General features: G+C 42.3%; 1 protein-coding gene and 1 long non-coding RNA gene across 4 annotated transcripts in view; one reads left to right on the top strand and one right to left on the bottom strand.

Moving 5' to 3' along the window:
* ABTB3 (ankyrin repeat and BTB domain containing 3) overlaps nucleotides 1–15,136 on the bottom strand; it is a 677,712-nt gene that overhangs the window by 136,810 nt on the left and 525,766 nt on the right. The gene's annotated exons all lie outside the window — the stretch shown is intronic.
* The window catches only part of LOC146855069 (uncharacterized), a 37,953-nt gene that overhangs the window by 1,862 nt on the left and 20,955 nt on the right, over nucleotides 1–15,136 (top strand). The window contains exon 2 of the long non-coding RNA XR_014981278.1: nucleotides 4,206–4,421. This is a non-coding gene — a long non-coding RNA (uncharacterized LOC146855069). The remainder of the gene's footprint in view (nucleotides 1–4,205; nucleotides 4,422–15,136) is intronic.

Genomic DNA, 15,136 nt, shown 5'->3' with positions numbered 1-15,136 from the left:
AGGGGATGTGTAATTTAATAAAATATCTACTTGTCCATGGGGCAATTTGCTTCATAAATCTACTTGTCCTGTAACAAAATTCACTTGTCCCTTTTGTGCCATGCAATGCAGCGACAGATTATGGCACCAATCTCATTATAAAAGAGCTCTGATATAACCTCACTGATTATGCCAGGGCTCATTTCATAGTTAGGTTTGATTTCTAGAAATTCCCTTATGTTGCCGGACTTCTGCAGATCTACATACAGGGGCTGAAGGTGGTGGTTAGCAATAGTACTGAGAAAGGTTAAAAATATACTCTAGACAATGGCAGACGTAAAACGTCTTCCAGGGTTGGGGAAAAAAGTGGTTGGAGAGAAAGTGAACTTGCAAACACTCAGATTTTTGCATGAGCAAATCTGCACATGTACATTTGCTCATGTTAAAATGCAGTTCACAAATATTTTCTAGGAGTACGATTTCTTGGCCTACTTGTGTAAATTTTTGTGAATTCATGAAAGCTGTATATCTGCACTTAACGCAAGGACATATACCATGGGTGCATTTTTGAGACTTTCTTTAATATTCTGTCTCTCTCTCAGTGTATCGGCTGGCTTCACTGTGAGTGACACCATTCTGCTCTTTCACAAGGAGCATATCGGCACACAAAGTAGTTTTGTTCAGTGCCAGGAACTACTGTGGCAATGTGTGCTTTTTGAGACAAAAAACTATTTTTGCTTTTGTCAATGATTGTTATAATGGTGAGGGCCCAACAGCTCCCACACTAAAAAGGTTTTATGAAAACCATGACAAAACATGTCACCCACTGACAAAACCAAAAGGCTGACCACCAATTTAAGACCTATGGATTTGCCAATGCTTGTTTATTTTTATGTTTCCTATAATCTTATTGAAACTGGTTACACTTATTTTCCATTATGAATATTTTTGGGAAATACTTGCATACATCAACACATTTTACTACATGATGGTGCAAAGAAATGGTACCCAAACTTTTACAGTACTTTAGCTAAATGTTTTTTTTCCTACTTGCATTTTTTTCGTGAACATTTTATTTTGAAAGCAAAGAATCATCAATCTTGCTTTCAAGCTTCTGCAAATATTTGCATCTTATCAGAGAGCATTCTGGGAGCATTATACATAGACTCATATTGCTAAACTTTGAAAATGTGTGCACACATTTTTATACTGCAACTACTGTCAGTAGTGCAGTCGGAGCTTACATTTAGTTAGAGCGCTCGCCCTAATAATAAAGGCTTTGCAATAATGAACCATAAAAACAAGTCTGAACAGCATTAACACAGGGATACAAATTGTAATAAAGTTGACCACACCAGTGAGTAAGGTTGAAGGATGAAGGATTTATTGTTGAGATTCATCGATATAAGAAATGTCCTATCCACACATCATCCAAGCAGCAACTGACTAATAAGCATTCTTAAAGAGCTTCAATGAGTAACATTCTAGAACAGTACGTGTAGAAGGTAGCTTGAATAATAATAGTTAAACCTTAAGTTGACCCATGTAAGACATCTTCCATAGCCCATTGGAAGACAGAAGCAGCTGAATTGAGATGAAAAAAGGAAGGCGTGTAAACTTATAGGTCCCAAAAGGAGTGATGAAAGCTGTCAAATTCATGGAATCGCTATCTATCTTGATTTGATGGTATGCTGCTCTCAGGTCTAAGGTGGAAAATACTTGTGCCCCTTCTAGTTGGGTCAACATCTCCGTGATATTCGGGAGAGGATATTTATCTGCAATAACTGCACGATTAAGGCTGCGAAGGTCAACACACAGCCTAATCTCGCTAGAAGCCTTACGTGCTAGAACAACCGGAGCTAACCAACCACTTGCCTCAGTCTCCACTATGATACCTTCCTTTTTCAATTTCTCTAGCTCACTGCACATGGAGTCTCTTAATGCCAAAGGTACACTTCGCACTTTTGGCAGGAGAAAGGAACAGAATCAGCTCTAAGAATAATTTTGTGAGTATAGTTTGAAAGACACCCCAACTTTTCCCTGTAAACTTCTTCAAACTCACAACGTAAGTCTTCTATTTGGGTAACTTTAACTGACTCATTGATATCCTCAATCTTACAACTTGGAGTGTCCTCAACTTGACTAGTTGAAGAAGTAAAAGACTCTTTCATTACAATACAAGGATCACCACCAGGAATTAACACCACACCTAAATCAGCTTGGTGGATCCAGCTGATGATACAGTCACCTCTGCAGGATATGTATATCTTTCCAGCAGTAAATTTCCCTTTATATTCGATTTCACCTAAAAAATAACCAAATAGTTTTATTGGTTGTCCTCCATAAGCAAGAGGCCTAATGTCTAGTTTGAAAACTTTAACCTTATTAATCAAAATAGACTCATAGAAACTTTTAGAAATTTACGTAATCTTTGCACCGGAGACAAAGACCATTTACTTGAACTCCGTCAACTGGATTCTTGGAGACTTTATCAGAACCTTCGACTGAGTGAACCAGAACCTCACCACAATGAAGTTCATCTGACTCTGAACCTGAAGTATTCTGTACGAAAACTTCTTTTACACGTTTATTCTTTTTGTATACATTTGTTCTACACACTTTTGATATGTGACCTACTCTGCCACAAGTTTTACACTTAGCAGACAGAGCAGGACAGGATTTATCATTCGCTAGATGACCAACAGTGTCACAGCGATAACACTTTACTGCGGCGTTTTTCTTAAATTTTACATTAGTTGAATCATTAGGTTTCGAAACACTTTGTTTTGTCACACTTTGTACTTTTTCACCATTTACATTAGTATTAGACTCTTTTTTAATCACTTCAACACAGGCAAGGGAGTATTCCAGTCGTTTAGCAATGGAGATAATCTCTTCCAATTTAGGATCACCCTTCTGCCACAATTCATCCTTAACTTTCTCTATGTTACAACCTAACATAAATTGGTCGCGGATGCGTTTATCAAATTTACATGTTGAAGCTAATTTCCGCAAGTGAGTAACATATACCTTAACTGATTCTTGTGAGAGTTACATACGTCTTCCAAAATGGTATCTCTGCAAGACAGTACTTACTTTTGGAAGATAGTGTTTGTCTAGTTTCTTAAGACAAATCTCAAACTCATTAAGACCAGTAGATTCTTCATCATTCAGATCAGGTAGGTGTTCAAACACATCCTGACCCTCTGACCCCAAACAGTGCAGGAGAAGAGCAGGCTTCCTTTCAGCACTCAAGGATATGCCGCAAACTCTTGCATAATTAAGGAAAACCTTCTTCCATTTTGACCAACGAATGGAAGGTTCTCCCGGGTTAGATAAGAAGAAAGGAGGTGAGGTAACGTTTTGCATAATTCAGCAAAACTGAAGAATTTTGACGGAAATTATATTATTACTGTAGCAGGTGGGTGACAAACACGTAATAACTGGTGTGTTAATCACAGAAGAATTGTATTGAATTAAAATAAAGGATCTAACAAGCAGTGTGTTTGTCTCTGTAGAAACTGATTGATAAATAGGTTTCGAAAACACTTTGGGGCAGATTTATGTTCCCTGGCGCATCCCTGCAAATCAGCATGGATGCGCCAGGGAAGATGCGTCACGCAAGTTTACCCTTGCGCCACAATAGATGTGCCGCATTTACAATGCAGCGCATTGTGTCGCAAGGATAAACAGATGCGTGACGCATCTGATGGCGGAAGGGCGGCGCATTGCTGGAGTTGCGTCGCAAGCGCGATGCAGCTCTAGCAAGGCTCGGGGGTGCCCTATCGGTACAATGCTGCGTCAATCCTTACGCCTGCTTCAAGCAGGCGCAGGGATTTGACGCAGCATGGCCGGAAAAGTGACTGAGTGAAATCTACATCAGCCACTTTTCGGAGGCGTTCCTGCGCCGGAACGCCCCCCCCTGTGAAGGTATGCCCACATGTGGCGCAAGCTTTACAAAGTGACGCATCTCCCTAGATGCGTCACGTTGTAAATCTGCCGCAGCATGGCGCTGGATTTGCGCTGCCGCTGCGTCACAAAAGTGACGCAACGGCAGGGCAAATGTGACGCACAGGGCTTATAAATCTGCCCCTTTGTATCCGTAGGAGATGGTTGACAAACACGTGATGATTGGTGTGTTTATCACCAAAGTTTTGTATTCAATTTGCAAGAAAGACTTAGTGTGGAGGCCGAAGACAATAAACTTCTTGTTTATCTGTATCCAGGCAACGAGTGTGATGACATCACAGAAGACAGGTGACGATAGACGTCTTGGCGAGGGAACAACAAGGAACGTCCTGACGTCATGCCTAGCGAGTGAGGCTTGAGGGGAAGGTCGAGCCCTGTGTGAAAGAGGTGCACTGGAGCTGACGCGCCGGAGTTGTAAGCTTGTGAGGCAGCCAACGAAGAACTCACGCGGGTGCGTGAGAAAAGCTGCAGCGGTAAGGATTGATTTAAAAGTAAACAAGGACAGCGCGGTGTCAGCGCAAGGTTTACATGAATATAAACAGCCAAAATTCGACAGCGCAAAGTCTAATATTTAGTTAAAGAGCCAAAGTTGTAATCACAAATGTGGAGCGCAAGCCGGCAGGTGGTGGGCCTTTTTAACGAAACACGCAAATATAAATGCGGTGTCTAGGCAAAACAAGATTTACGGTACCTTGAGTTGGTGGTAAGAGAAAGCACGAACGCTTTACCACAATAAAATGATCGTATTAGTATTAGGCCGTTTCTTTTTCCTCTTCTTGAATGATGATGCCAATTATCAGTAGTAGGCTTCAGTAGTAGATGAGGTTGATTTGAAGATGATGAAAGGGTTCGCCAGTGTAATAAAGTTGACCACACCAGGTAGTAAGGTTGAAGGATGAAGGATTTATTGTTCAGATTCATCAATATAAGAAGCGTCCTATCCACACAGCATCCAAGCAGCAACTGACTAATGAGCATTCTTAAAGAGCTTCAATGAGTAACATTCTAGAACAGTACGTGTAGAAGGTAGCTTGAATAATAATAGTTAAACATTAAGTTGAACATAACATGAGAATACTTTTAAAGTAAAGATATTACACAAATATTATCTTAACTGCAGAGAGTTCCCTTCTCTGATCCATAATACGGTACAGTAAACTGGCAGCCATACAGTTTGCGCTGTATCGCCTACTTGTCCAGAGGACAAATTGCACATTAAAACTTGTTGCCCTTGACCCAAACAATATGTCCTGGCTGTCGGGCTATAGGAATTCTACATCCCTGAATATGGGTGATCTGCAGGAGCCACTCGGATTCCTGCCTGAAACATTTGGAGAAGAAGGACTTTCCTGCTGCACCATTGGACTGCACTACAGAGGACTGCTCTCAGAAGGACTGCCCCAGCTGCACTCTATAGGCTACAGAAAAGAAGGGCTGTGCCAGTCTTACAGGATAAAGAAGTGGACTCCTTGAGCAGCAACAGTTAGAAAAGTGCTGGAAGTAGTCACCTGCAAGATCCACTAAAAAGACAACTGCAGCTGACCAGCGTCATCTGGATTTTCCTCAACTGGCCTTGTGCATTGTGGGAGTTGGAGTCCCAGACCCCAAGAGGCAAGCCAGAGTTTCTGAATTTCCGGCTGGTGCTGTTGGACCCTTTTTGACGCTCAAGGAACCTTTCAGAAGAAGATCTGAAAGTTTGAGAACTGTTTGCTACTTTTTGAAAAAGCTACAAAAGAAGAACAACATCATTGAAGAGAGTCTAGAGAACCGTGACTCATCCTGGCTGTGCTGTTTTGTCCTGCTGAAAGTTTCGGAGCTTTTCGCCATTGAAAAGGAAGACAAAGACCTCCAGGGCCCACGGAGGCATCGTGCTTCAGCAGGCTATCGTCGTCAAATCGAAACTCATATCCAAACACCCAATCACTCAACGTCGAGAGAAATTGCTCCAAAAAAAGTAAACCAGAAGGAAAAGCCTTGACAGGGGCCAACCAGGCATTGTATCTGACCCACGCTCCATCGTGGTTGGCCTAAAACATTGACCTTGTCCCAGCATAGTGCGAGCAGATAGCTGCAGTTGACGCTTAACATTTTTGGGTACTAGAAAGCACATTTGTTTATTTAATCTTTAAAAATGCTTATCGCTGGTTCCCTACATCTGATTTTTGTCATTTTGGTGTCATTTTAAAGATATCTATTTTTATAAATTGGTGTTGGAGTTTTAGTGTGTTGTTACTTTTACTTACTTACTGTTTTGGTGATATTAAATGCTTTTCAAATGCTTTTTACACCTGTCTCTTAAGCTAAGCCTGACTGCTCGTCTGCCAAGCTACCAAGAGTTGTCAAGGATTCATATATTGAGACTTGACTGGCCCTTATTAATGATTGTGGTATTATTATTAGCTGTGGGTACCTACCCGGACCTACTAATAACCAACCTTCTTGCTAACCCTAATTGCAAACTTAGCAATACCCTGTTATTCCAACTCTTACGTTTACACTTACCACTTGGCTTAACTCATCTAATGTAGTCCTATTGCCAGCAGTGGTATTCTAAGCAGTGATTATTTCAATGTCCTCATATAACTATAATGTTACGCATTGTGGTGGATTCTTAGTTGAGGGAGTGCACATGTTATGTATGGACAGCAGCATTCATGCCAAAATCAATAATACCAACAAACTCTGGATGTTGCAGAGTTGTATTTGTTCATTCATTAGAACTAAAGAACCCATTGAGAACACTTTTACCTTGTAATGATTATGGGTTTGTTTAAAGTAAACAGATTCTAACCACATCAGAAAGCACCAATGACCACCTTTTGAGTAGATGTTCTCTTCCCACCATGAAATGAGATGCATGACTGTGTTGCTCCCTCTGTGTGGGGGCAGCCCCATGACTGAACGTCCTCTGATGCTTGTGTCAGAAGCACTCAAGCTGGAGGAGCGATAATATTATTGTGTTGAAGCTATTCGATATTTTGTACTCGGATGATTTGGGGTCTGAATTTGCTCTGGTGGAGGGCGAATGTTATTTTCGTAGTGAAAACACACATTTTGGTAAGTGAATAAGTAAATCAACAAAAATCCAATTTGGTGCACACTGAAAGATCCCTAATTATGGGCTTTTTAAAATTCCCTCTCTTTAAGAAGGCTGTGAATAGTGTACTTCTGTGTGAGCCGTTCAACGACTTGCATAGTTGTTCATGCTGTTCAGCCCAACGAGGGTGTAATGTTACTCAAGTTAACACTGATGAATCTACAAAAGCTAGATTACCAGTTCCAAAACCTGAATTCAAAGTGCATTCATGACCTGATAACACAGGAAGAGATCCCTGATACATCAAAGAATCCTCAATTTTTTGGGCACATCACATCGCATGTGGCAAGAATCATACATCACATGTCAATTTGAGAAAAAAAGGCTGAAAGCACAATTTTTTGTGAAAATGGGCAGCACACATAGGGAAAGGCATGGCGGGGTAAATTTCTAACGCCAACGTACTTGTAAATACACAAGCTGAAACAAAACTTTGCTTTGTGCTGTGACTTGTTGAATGATTTTGTGATTGATAAGGATAGATAGATGAGCACATTAATTGGCTTTGGTCAAACAGCTTTCACATTTTTATGTGATGTTGACACTGCATTTTTTGCGGGTTGTTATAATTAATAAATAAAGATGGTCGAAGTTGCAATTGTTTTTTAAACCTTCTTAAAAGTGTATGCAAATCTTTGCACAGTTTGTAACTTGGGGAGAAAGAGTTGAAAACAGTGACTTCTAAAAAACCCTGGCCCTGATTCCGAGTTTGTTGGAATCCAGGTGCTTTTTATTGCACCAGATAAATAACGATGACCTGGGGTATGATATATCATGTGCGATAAAAAGCACATATTATGGGTTTCTGGGGAATAATCATATGCAGATATTGGTTCTTACTGTACCCAACACCACGTGGTATGGTAAATACCGTATACTTTTGCCTGTTAAATTCAAGCAGGTTTGACTTGCCAAAATTCAATGAAGGATGAGATATTTAACGCTCCCGGCAATTACCAGAGCATTACATATCACTCAACTAATAATTCGAAACCCTGCACAAATGATGGCTCACCAGTGGTTGAAACAATGGCCCACTTGCAATTAGGGCCTTAATTTTACATGCAACCCTGCTTAACCCTAATAGCATGGTTCTGCAGAGAACATGCATGACCAGATACAGTTAGGTGTTTCAGAACTCTGCAATACATGTGTGCATTGAAAAGTTCTACAACATGTGGACCTTTAGAGAAAAGTTCTGCATATATTTTCTTGAATGAAATTATGACATATATTTTCAACTTGTGTGCTTCACACTCTAGAGTTTGTGCTTGTCCTGGCTGGATTCTATTTGCATGAAAATTGACTCTTGCAGAAGAGAAACAACTTCACAAAGCTCAATAAAACCAGTAAGCTTCCTACACTAGGCATATGTGACTTGCACACAAAATGGACCGTTGGGTACCTGTGAAGTATCCATGTCAAAAAGAAATGGCAGCTTCCTTTAGAATGTAGTGTGTTCTTATGCAGTGCACTGCAGGCCAAACCTTTTACATATGCTCACATAACAAGATTATAAGCATGTCATATATATTTAAATTTGAAAGTACAAATGAGTATTCAAAGCAATTCTAAATTAGGTTAATATTTCAATATTTTTCAACTGAACAATTGTTCAACCCTTATAGCTCAACAAAAGAATATGCTTTGTAACCCTGTGAAAATAATTAACATGATTTACTACTGATTTAAGCCTCTTTCGCCATCTTTGAACGTTTCTTTCAATGCCTAATACTGCTGAGCCCTTCTGATGTTATTGTTATTTTATGCAGACAAAGAAAATATGGCTGCAATTTTTGCAGTAATATTTTCTTGAATTATCCAAAATGTATCAATCAAATCTATTTAAATAATTTATAGGTAGAGGAGTAAACAGATAGTATGCAAAGCAAGCAAGTTGTACACTACATAAATACTCACATTTAAGAATCAAGGGATATCAAGTCAAATCGGTCCTCCCTTTACAAAAACACTGTGAAACAGAAGAGGCATTGGCAGTGATGGCCATTGCAGATGGTGCAACGTCATGGCATATAGAAGGTGCTGAAAATGACCATCTTTTGTGTGCTAATCCCACAGATTGTTGCCTTCTGTTACTGAACCTGTTTTTGTTGGTCATAGAACTATGTGCATGTTGCTCCTGCCAACCAGTAGCAAAGTGCTTCTGCTTAACTTTTCAGACATGGTAAAAATGGCAAATACCTCATTAGCACATATAATTTACTCCAAGTCCCCAGTGTATGGTACTGCACGCACCCAGGCCTGTGAATAAATTGCTACTAATGGGCCTGTAGCACTAATTGTGCCGCCCACTGAAGTAGCTCTTTAAAACATTATTATTATTATTATTGTTGCATTTGTAGAGCGCACGGTTACCCTGGGGTGTCCTGGCGCTAGCACTGATTGCTGGGGGGAAAAGAATGTATGCTACTGCGCAAAGAGCCAGGTCTTCAACCCTTTCCTAAAGGAGAGGAGATCCGGGGCACTCCTGAGATAGAGGGGAAGCCCGTTCCAAGCTCTGGAGGCACAGTTGATAAAACTCCTCCCTCCCCAGTTGACTCTTTTAAATGGGGGGACTTGATCATATTTGGCTCCAGAGGAGCGTAGCGTTCTTCCCGGGACATACCAGAGGAATTTACGCCTAAGGAGTCGGGTCCTGCTCCATTGATGGCCTTAAACACTGTACAGAGTGCCTTGAAGCGAACTCTTTCTTTCACCGGGAACATGTCTCGGGCCTGTCACTGAGCCTGTAGTGATAACAACGAGAGATGTGTAGTTCCTACAGGGTGGAAAGTCGAAGGGGAATAAAGTTTTCCAAACCCAGACTTTCACCTAGTGAATGTAAGTGCACAAGGGAAGGGAATCCCTTAAGGGTGGAACTGAAACCCTCACACACCCAGCAAGCTAGGTGTCATGCTTCATCATCTGGGTTTTGCTCCTCGTCGGGTCGGCGGTGCAATACCCGACGGGCACCCAAACAGGGGCTCTTTGTCGGAGATCTTTTGTTCCCTGCCGTATGGTGCATGCGTGTGAGGGCCCGGGAGTGTAGATGTAAGTGAATTAAAAAGGTTGGTTAATCTGAAATGTAATTTTATTGGCTCAGTCAACCACCTAGTTAAAAGGGGGTGAGTGGCGTCAAAGCTATATTTGCTCACAAAGGAGGAGTGGCTAGCTACGCTCTACTCTTCTGGTCAACATGTTTCGCGCCCAGTCAGTCAGAGGGATCTCATGGCGCTTCGTCAGGACCTATAATACTAAAGTGAAGTGTGCTCAAAAACTATCTACAGTGTGGTGTGAAAACAAGGGTGAAAAATAGTATGTTAGTCAACCCTTGATGGGTGCCCCTACCTTATGTATTGTTTGTAAAAGGGGTCAGTTTCCGGGTTCGGCGACGCGGGCAGGTTTACTCACCTCCAGGGGAATTTTGCCAAGGAACGAATGTGTTTCTCCCCCTGTTGACGCGCCATGCACCTGATGATCAGCTTTTTATAAAAAGAAATGGTGACCCCTTTTACAAACAATACATAAGGTAGGGGCACCCATCAAGGGTTGACTAACATACTATTTTTCACCCTTGTTTTCACACCACACTGTAGATAGTTTTTGAGCACACTTCACTTTAGTATTATAGGTCCTGACGAAGCGCCATGAGATCCCTCTGACTGACTGGGCGCGAAACATGTTGACCAGAAGAGTAGAGCGTAGCTAGCCACTCCTCCTTTGTGAGCAAATATAGCTTTGACGCCACTCACCCCCTTTTAACTAGGTGGTTGACTGAGCCAATAAAATTACATTTCAGATTAACCAACCTTTTTAATTCACTTACATCTACACTCCCGGGCCCTCACACGCATGCACCATACGGCAGGGAACAAAAGATCTCCGACAAAGAGCCCCTGTTTGGGTGCCCGTCGGGTATTGCACCGCCGACCCGACGAGGAGCAAAACCCAGATGATGAAGCATGACACCTAGCTTGCTGGGTGTGTGAGGGTTTCAGTTCCACCCTTAAGGGATTCCCTTCCCTTGTGCACTTACATTCACTAGGTGAAAGTCTGGGTTTGGAAAACTTTATTCCCCTTCGACTTTCCACCCTGTAGGAACTACACATCTCTCGTTGATATCGCTACTTAGGGCTTATGTGTAGGACCTCTATAAAAATAGCCCACCTTTTACTCTCCTTCTCTTTGTCGAACACAACAAACACTGAGCCTGTAGTGCCATTTTGACCTAGCTAAATAAACCTTTTACCAGGCATAAGCCATTCTAATACTTATAAGTAAGGCTCCCGGTTTTCCGTTTAAACTGATTTTTACATATAAATACAGACGGAAAACCTTTTGGTTTTTGTCTGTATTTATATATAGAAACGGGAAAATACTTACAAAACAGATGCTCCTGCCGCCTCTGTGCTCCTCTATAAAATCTGAGTGAAAGGTGCACAGGGGCTGCTGAAAGAAATCTTAAACTGCTGCCCTCAAACTGCCACTCCGACGAGGGGTGAACAAGTGCAGCTGGGAGCGCCCTGTCTACAGAGACCCTCCAGGACCCCTCACAGCGGTAGCCAGGCAAGGTGTAAATTGTAGGAGCAATGCAAGCAGCCGATGTCCATTAAGAGGTGTGAAAACACCCCAGGACATCGGCTGAAGCCCCAGCAAACTTTTGTTTTTGTTGTTGTATGGGAGGGGGGAGGAGGTTGATGTGGCAGGGCACGGAGGGGGTCAAAGGGAAGAGCATTAAGAACACCATTTATTTTAAAATATAGTAGGTTGTTGAAGGTAGAGCGACGGCCACTTTAAACAGAGGGATGGGTCCTAGAGGGATTGAGGCACCCCTGGCAGGAACCCAAGATTGCGGCTCCCAAGACGGATTGAGTGAGCTCAGATATGCCTTGCAACGCCGGCGATTTTCAAGCGAGGTGAGCCCAACACTCATACCTCATATCCATACCACACAGGGTGAGCAAGAGTGGGGCATGTGATGGCAACGAAATCCAGCGGGTATAATAGATAGGTGGTTCCATTCCAGGATTTCCGGGCCATAATTATTGGATATTGCTCTTGTCTCCATAGGCCCTAGGTGCTAGCAGGGCCGGCTTTAGGGCGGTGCGACCGGTGCCACCGCACCGGGTGCTGGCTTCCTGGGGCGCCGCGTTTCACAATTTATTAAGCTTTTGAAGCACCTGCTGCAGCGTTTCTTTCCGCCGCAATTACCAGGCCTCACATAAATGTCAAGAAAACTCGTGTGATTAATTATCTTCCTGGAGAGAGATCAGCGTTTTGTATAGTTGAGGTTTTGGCTTCGGTGAAGTTAGTGCAGAGGGTTAATATGCCTGCTGCAAAGAACTTGTATCAAGTAGATTACAGAGTGCGTATGATGTAAACAGATCAGCAGGTTACTGCTTTCAAAAGAGACATCCTTTTGTTACTTGCAATTTATAACTTAAAGTCCTAATATAGAATAGTGAGCTATTAACTTTCATCCCAGAACTGCATACACACTGCAAAGTATACATTATTAGAACATTGATTAATTTTGCAAAAAGGGTTAATTTGGCTAGAAATCGATTCTTATAATTAAAGAAAACTCCCAACTATGCTGTTTCTTTTTCGACTCTGCGTTTGTGCTTCTCCACACCAAGCACTCTTAAACTATACTGCCTACCAGTATGGGTGACATGTGACTCCTACACTTTCAGTCCTTTGGCTTAAGTAACATTTCCTATACACTGATTTACACTTGCATGATTGATTGTCTCTGTGTAATGTGTGTGTGATGCAAAGTGCTCGGACACCCTACACTGGTATGAGTGGCGCTATATAACTAATTCAATGCATCTGAGAGAGTGTGGTTATGGTGACTTGGTCACTGTTAAAGGGTGCTAGTGAGAGAATCCGTGGTGGAGGTGGTCATTGGGGGAGGGAGGGGCGCCAACAAACATTGTCACACAGGGTGCCACCAGCACTAAAGCCGGCCCTGGGTGCTAGAGAGGTTTCACTTCTCAGGGTAGTGATGGGGAGGGCCTCCCCTCGACGATCAGCCACCAGACAGGAGAGCATGCTTTCCCTCAGTAGGGCCATATGGGTGGAACTATCTGGGGTGAGAGGGCGGCATGCCTCATCAGGGTAGGAAGAAACTTGCCTGCACTCTCAAAGGAAGGCAGGGACGCTCCTAATGTGAATAATGCATTTAGCATAGGATCCAATAAAAAAAAAACAGCTATAGCAACCTAGTGCAAGTCTGCATGTCAATTTAAATAAATGTGGTAAAATACTAGTTTCAGCCTCTTTTTTTCTTGCGAAAAAATAAATGTGGATAAATACAGATAAAATGACCAAAAAATAAATATGGATAAATACAGACGGAAATGTGAGAAAAATAAATACCATAAAACCGGGAGCCCTACTTATAAGTCACTATTAGATACTGGGTCTTAAGTTGGCAGAGGTATGCACCCTTTCCAAGTAGGGACCACAATTCTAGTCAGCGTAAGCTAGATACTCACTAACAGATAAACTGTGCTCACCCTCTAGTAGCTTGTCACAGAGCAGTCAGGCTCATGTAAAGAGGCAACGTGTAAAGTATTTGTGCAATACACACACACAGTAACACAATGAAAACACCACAAAAATACTCCACACGGGATAAGAAAAATAGATTATATTTTTATGAGTAAACCAACACCAAAATGACAAAAAATCCAATAAGTAGAACTGGAGTTATGAATTTTTAAAGAATAAATTAACAAGTAGTGCTAAGAAGTCAATAGTGCTTAAGGGTTACTTGAGGTCATGCTGAATCAGGGTAAATCCAAAATTCAGGCTGACCGCGATGGAGGTTAGGCCGGCTACAAGACCCATGCAGGTCCTGCTCAGAAAGTACCTCGGATGGAGCCAGCATTGACATCGAAGACCAAATGTAAGTACCAGGGAAACGATGAATCGTCGTTGATACAGTGGATGCAGGTGACGTGTCGCTTCCGATCCATGCAGTTGCTGAAGACTTCAGCGTCAAACACCTTTACGATGCAGGGAATGTGTTGTCGTCGAGCCACTTAGCCAGGCCAGCCAGGCCTTCGAAGCGATATTGTCGTGCAGCCGTTCTGTTGGCGTCGGAGGGCAATGCGTCATTTCTGATTTCTGCAAAGTCATCGATGCGTCAGGTTTGATGGATCAGCACAGCAGAAATCACCTTTCAAGGCCCAAGGCTGGACTGGCACCAATTGGCAAGGCAGGACTAACAAATGGAAAACTCCCAGTGCTGCTGAAGGACATTTTTGATGGGACTGAGAATTCAGTACAGGTTACGAGCCAGCAAGCCCTTGGAGTCACTCTGGGTTCAACTGAGATGGGTCCAGTCCTTGTCCTCAGTAGGTCAAAGATCAGCAGGCAGTAGGGCAGCTCTGCAAAGCAGAAACCAGTTCCTTAAGAGCAGCAGTTAGGCAGAGTGGCAATCCTTGTAGCACAGCAGTCTTTACTCGTGGCAGAATTCTTCACAGGTGCAGTAGTGTACTGTCTTGGTAGGGTCAGAACCCCAGTAAGTGGGGATGACTTCAAAGCAGGTCCTTTAAGTGCACAGGTCCTGGAAAAGCAAGCAAGAAGTTATACCACTTTTCCCCATACAATAGATGAGAAGATGCGAAGCAGTACTTGTATTTGTATTTTATGTTTGAAAGCGCACGTCCACCAGAGGGAATTTTGGTGCTTGGATGCTGAATCACTGCAGAATCACTGCAGAGGTAATTTATAAATATATTGAATACTATGGGTGCGCAAGAGAAAAGAGTTCCACAACTTACAAACTGCACAATAGGCCCTACGGCAAGCACATATGATCCTTGTAAAAGTAATTTAGAGTTTAAAATGAACCTGCACTAATGGTCGAGGTGTACTAAGCGTCACTTTCTTTGAGAGGAAAATAACTTTACCCGCCACAGATTGGTAGCCAGTCATATTCTTTTGCTTTGTTCACATGGTCTATTAGAACATTGGAATGTTGAGCACTCCCGTTGAAAACAATGGAGTTCTCTGGGCTTCTAAAGGCTGATGGAAGTCCAGAGCATCAACATTCCAATATTTAACAAAGGCCTCACG

The sequence above is a fragment of the Triturus cristatus genome, chromosome 4_1, assembly GCF_964204655.1.
Source record: "Triturus cristatus chromosome 4_1, aTriCri1.1, whole genome shotgun sequence".
NCBI classification, from domain to species: domain Eukaryota; kingdom Metazoa; phylum Chordata; class Amphibia; order Caudata; family Salamandridae; genus Triturus; species Triturus cristatus.
The sequence above is the reverse complement of the archived record's forward strand: the minus strand, read 5'-3'. Positions and strand labels throughout refer to the sequence as shown.